The sequence below is a fragment of the Sabethes cyaneus genome, chromosome 1 (assembly GCF_943734655.1).
Source record: "Sabethes cyaneus chromosome 1, idSabCyanKW18_F2, whole genome shotgun sequence".
Taxonomy (NCBI): domain Eukaryota; kingdom Metazoa; phylum Arthropoda; class Insecta; order Diptera; family Culicidae; genus Sabethes; species Sabethes cyaneus.
The window spans coordinates 44,643,685-44,650,132 of NC_071353.1; positions in this window are offsets into that span (position 1 = coordinate 44,643,685).

The window sequence follows — 6,448 nt, forward strand, 5'->3', positions numbered from 1 at the left end:
GTTGAGGCCTCGTTGACAACCGAGCGTATCCTACTCCATCCGTTTTCGAGGGTCGAAGGTTCTAGCTCCACAGAGGAAGGCAGAGCTTCATCCAGTACGCACGCGTAGTGTTCGGCAACTAGCGGGGTCGTTTAGCTGCCGAATGTTTAACCGAAGAGGGCGGCTTTGTCGCGAGGTATAAACCGTCGATAGTTTCGAGCGCACATGTACTTTTACTAGGTAATGGTCCAAGCCTATATCCGCACCCCGTAGGGAGCGTACGTTGATGATGTTCGAGAAAAAGCGACCCTCGATGAGAATATGGTCGATTTGCTTCGAAGTTCGTTGGTCAGGTGATCCACCAGGAGACCTGAAGCTTTGTGGATATTTTTGTGGAGAAAGAAAATGCTTCGGACCACCAAGCCTCAGGAACCTGCAAAGTTGCTGCGTCGCTGGTTCATGCCGGTCACCGATGTATTCATTGCTTCCCAGCCGTACTGGGCGTTCATATCCCCGATGACGATCTTGATGTCCCGTCGTGAGCAGCTGTCGTACGTTGCCTCCAGCTGCGCATAGAACGCTTCCTTCTCGTCGTCGTTTCTACCTTCGTGTGGACAATGCACGTTTATGATGGTGTAGTTGAAGAAACGGCCTTTAATCCTCAATACGCACATGCTCTCACTGATCGCTTTCCAGTCTATTACGCGATCCTGCATTATGCCCAACACTACGAAGCCCATTCCCAGCTCGTTGGTCGCTTCCCGATCAGGAGGACCTAACAAAATTATAACATATCTTATTATTTTGTTATCAAATTTTCTAACAACAGTTGTTATTAATTAGATATATTATAACATATTATAACAACCGTTGTTATAAATTTGCCTCCGTAAGTGGTTAAAATATCAAAAATTATAACTAAACTGCTTCTAATTAATACCTGATTCATAACAAAACCTGCAAGGATTTTATCTTAATTGTAACACGTTGTGTTAAAGGTTAATTGTCAACATTTCAAGATATTCCAAAAATAACACAGCAAATAAAGATATATTAGCAAGTATTAGTAACTGTGAAGTGACGTATTTAATATACTTTTGAAATGATGATGGTAATCAAAATAATATTTGCGAGTAACATATTTTGTAATAAAAGATATTTGCAAGTAACATAATTTGTTATTAAAGCGAAATGTGTCATTCTTAGTGGTGGAATCTGAATAGCTCATCCATAACTCAATGTGCTACTTGTACCTGAATCTATTACAAACTTGAATTTGCTTCCTAATTAGTTTATTTTCGATTCGTAACACAATATGCCAAAAATATCAAAATGTGTTATATAACAGATATAATCTTGTTATGGCCTCCAGATCGGATCCATCGCTCTGGAAAAATTAGGCTTTGTGGCCACGGATCTTACACCCCTTTCTGCCTTTGTGACAGATCTGCTGCAGCGCCTTGATACCAAACTTTCGGGGTTCTAGTTGATCGACCAGCACCCTGTCGCCATCAACGAAATTTAGCGATCTGCAGTTCCTGGTACCATGTTTCCATTCCATGTCCTTATTTCATCGCCTTTGTCCTTGCCGAATGTTCCTACACTCTTAAATGATTCTACCTGTAAATAGGTCGGATTTAGTTAAAGCTAGGTTGAAACTACTCAAAATGCCCTTAAAGTGTACAAACTCAAACTTTGGGTAAAAATTTCAACCAATTTTGGCTACTTGCTACCGATAATTGAATTATTCTCTATGAAAAATAACGTAATTTTAAGTTCCTACTACCAATTTTGACGTAGGACTACGTCTTACGGCAAGTTTTGAGATAGGGTGTCATTCCAAAAAATCGAAAAATGCGAGCGTCACGAAAAATGAAAGGTTTTGAGCGCTAATAGCTCAGCGGTTTTCCAATCGATTTTCAATATTCTTACACCAATCGATCGGAAAATCTTCTAAGAATTGACCCAAATGAAGAAAAGTTTGGATTCTTGATGTTGAACTATTGAAAAATTGAAAATAATGAACCTATGTTGTACCAGAATTCTCGCTTCGTGATTGGTTGGAAGATTCTTTACGATGATCTAAACCTATACCAATTTGATATCTGTGCTTGGGAAGTAAGCCAAAACAAGTGACCAAGTTTCCTCATTTCAACAAGATTTCTTAACACCGCGGTTCAACCTAGACCATTTTGATGTCCTTGCTTGGGAAGTACGCCAGAGAGAGTAACAAAGCCACCTCGTGCCAACAGATTTCTTACGAACGCGATTAAACCTAGTCCAATTTGATGTCGGTGTTAGGGAAGTGTGCCAGAAAAAACGACACAAGTTCGTTGTCCCAACAGATCGCAAATTCTTTACTGCGAGACGATTAAACCTCGGCGAACTTGATATCTGTGTTGGAAAAATGTGCTACAGCTGTACTGTTCGGTTATAATACGATTCTGTATGAATACGCATGCTTGCCGTGCTTGCCATTAGAAGTGTAGTGAAAAGATGTGCTGTTGATAAAATAGGATTGAATTGGTAAAATCCCTTCGACGTGGGAAACCATGGATACTAAAAACAATCTTTAATTTCAGTAAGGTAGCAGGAAAGCAATAGTTTGTGTTCTTGATTTTGTTAAATTGTTTTCAAATGCACAATCTTTTGAGAATTGAACGTATGCAATGTTACTACTTTGAAAAATGTTACATACAACGCATGTAGCATGTATATATGTTGCATATAGCATATATACATGAAGAATCGAATGATTACAAGCATGAATACATGCTACTATCACTACAAAGAGACTTACGTAGTCCTGCGTCACCTATACATGCGGTCGTGTCTGGTACACAACCCCTCTGATTTTTTTGGTTGATAAACTACTCAAAATCTGAGTTTGTACACTTTAAGGGCATTTTGAGTAGTTTCAACCTAACTTTAACTAAATCCGACCAATTTACAAATAGAATTATTTAAGAGTGTAGTAAGATTTCCTTTACTCTTTTTAGCCTTAGGGTTCAGATACCCGAGCAAGGATTGACATCAAAAGTTTATCAAAATTATTATATATTCTGCTGTTGGTATCAACTAGAAAACATGTTTTGTTACCAACTCAAAATGGCACTTATGATGTATCAGACTTTGCTATCATTTTGTTTTCATTTTTATTGAAAGAAAATGTGTTGACAGATTCTATTTATCATATAAATAAACCTTCAATATTTAAAATAATTTATCTTCACATAATTATTTTTCTAGTAAAATGGTTGGTTCAAATTATATGATGATAGCAAAATGATAATGATATGATAGTAAAATGACAACTAATTTTGCTTTCCTATTAATATTGTGTAACAGCAAGATTAGTATTCCGTTTGATATTTTTGATAGCAAAAGTAGTATTCAACCTAATTTTACGACGTTGTATTTTTGCAATCAATTATGATATTTTAACCGCTAAGTCGACCAAAATGAAATCACACCGAGTATTCAAAATTTGTTACATCAAGATATCAAATTTTGTTTTCAATTTGCTCTAAAACTTTGCTCGGGTAGGTAGCCGTATTAAGGCCTACGCTACCGAGTCTCGTGATTGGTTAGCCGATCTCCGCTAAGGTAACTTGAATTCCGGCCGGTACCACGAGACGGTAGGGATAGGAGTTGCTGGATAAAAGGCTAAGGACCACTAGGCGGTTTATTTTGCGCATTACCGAGCCATTTACTAACCATTTCTCTCACAACATGATGAAATTTCCTCAATGCACTAAAACCACTTTACCAACATCGCTACACCTGTATATATCTCATTGAACCATACGGACTGAAATGATTTGTTTCGTGACCTAGGTAGCATGCATTCTGAAGTGATCCGACAAATCAGGGAAGATGAAATGAAATTGAGGCTCATTAAGATGCAGAGCAAAGCAGCAAAGCTTTTCGGAGAAAGAAAGGGCAAATCAATATTCCTTTACTGTGCTTTGCAAAATTGCTAAAAATTGATATTATTTTCAATTATTTCTAATTGCATTTTTATTTTCAATTGCAATTGATATTATTTCTGGATGGATGGTTAAGTCCTTTTGATAAGTTTCGCGAGAATTCTTGGGAGCACCAAATTTTTTTACGTAAAACTAGGCCATGTGGAGTATTTTTGGGGTAAAGTAAAATGACTTTACGAGCTTTACTTATTTATCCGTTAAATTTCGTAGACTTGGTTCCTACCGAGGGGTAAGATACTTCATAATATTATCATATATTAATATATTAGGCCCTATTAAAGCCTTTTTTTCCATGTTGGGTATTTTTATCACTGCGGCCATTTGTTTGATCTATTGTGATATATCCCCCATTTTACTATAGCTATGTTGTCAAGATGACGCACCACTATTAGAAGCGACCGTCATTGCTTGACTAATAGCATTTGTCCAGTCCGGTGATACATTTCGGATAAAGTGCACTACCGTACTGGGAATTGTTCTCCAAATATCAAAGGGTTCTAACAGCCCTCTGTCGAAGAACCTTAATCTTTTATTAAAAATTTCCGGACATCGGCATAACAGGTGTTCCGAGTTTTCTTTTTCTATGCCACATAAGCGACATATATCATCTTGAAGTTTTCCCATAAGCTTCAGATGATAGCGGCTCGGACAATGTCCTGTTATTAGACCAGTATAGATGCTTAGATCTTTCAAAGCCTTATAAATGTATTCCTTTATAGGGCTTTAAGTTATATTAGGGTGGGAACAGTAAATATATTAAGGTTGAAAAAATATTTCCAAAGGAAAAACCCGGTTTAATCCACCTATTGGTGAAAAGAACCTTTGTTATACCATCTCATTTGTCATTTGAGTTAGAATTCGACACGCCTTCGGAACTCAACTTTTTGATAACACTATGATAGTTATCATCAATACATATGCATGTCTATGTAACATACTGATAAATTTGTATAATATTCCAAAGCAATCAAAAAATGTCTTCCTTTTATTTGTATAATTTGTTATTTTGAGTTAATAGCGGGGTGACATTCTGGGGTTTGGTTTAAGCGAGCAACTGTCCGCTTTCCTGGATGTATTCGGAACGTTCCTAGAATGTGTCCAGCTGTGACTAGGGCTGTCGGTATTGGGCGCTTTTGGTGAAAACCGGTATTTCGGTATTGGCGTAGAAAATACCGGTAGTACCGGTAAAATACCGGTATTGGCAGATTATTCGAAATCAATAGAAATGTCGATGTTTTTCAGTAAATCTTTTTATTTTTAAACTTTAGCTTCAGTATTGTTGCTTATTAAAGTAGAATTTAAGCAGATATAATACTCTAAGCGATGTATTTCCGTTACTAGAACGAATTTTATTACCAACGCTTCCAACAATTGAAAAAACTTCCGCTTTCATCGATGTCTGACGAACGACTCTAAGCGCATCAGGAATTTTCCTTTCATTTCTTCAAATTTAAAGTAGGGAAACCCGCTTTTAATTATTTACAAATATCTTGTATTGAAGTTTACAGCATAATTAATGCCCCGGTCTCCTACAGTCACGAATTTTTCCTCCATCTCCAAACCGGAACTCTTGCATAGCATCATCCTCTTCATAATCCTTCACAGATATCTTCTCTTCTCTGTTATCAGTCCCACTATTCGAAGATAGTGGGATGCAGATTTCATCTCCTTGTTTAATATATCACTCGAAAGACTTGAAAAATATTCCAAATTCTTTCCTGGCAGACCCTTTGATGGCAAGAATACTCAAAAGGCGCAAAGGTCCCCGTATTCTGATCAGGGCCCAGCGTTATCGAAACAAATAAATGAAGCTGCCTTCTCTTACCTTCGCTTCACATATGAAGTGACTTGTTTCATTTGTTGAACAGAGCGTTTCTAGCAAACTTCACCTGAAGCTAGAGACTGTGTCAAATGACACAGTCTCAGGCACGATTTGTCGATGTTGAGTAGTTTAATCATAATATGCGTTAAATGGTAGGACATGTTACTCAAAATCAATTCAATTGAATTCAAAGTGGCTGGCCTTTGACAGAGAAATACAAATGAAACATTAAAACCGGTCGTCATGATGAACTAAAAATCGGTTCAATGACGCTGATTGAAGCCAATTTTGAAATGAAGCGGCGCTGCTTCAGTTAAAACTGAAGCTTCATTAATTCATAGTTAAAAAACAACATACTATTGTAAGTGATGTTTCTGGGCCCTGAACTTGTTTCCTAAATTCTTTATTTGAGAGCTTCGAATAATTTTGTGGTTTTTAAATATCAAGTTGTTCAAAAATAAATTGAAACGCGACGTCTGGCTCATACAATAAAACATTTTTACAGCAAAGATGCTCTCCTGTGCCTTAAACGGGTTCAAGAACTATAGTTATTTGACCCACAATTTCACTCTCTTCATTGTAAGTAGTCAAAGAATCTCGTCTGCATTAACACCAATTTGTTTTCCTAAGAGTTTTATAATCTTCTATCAAATTTAGT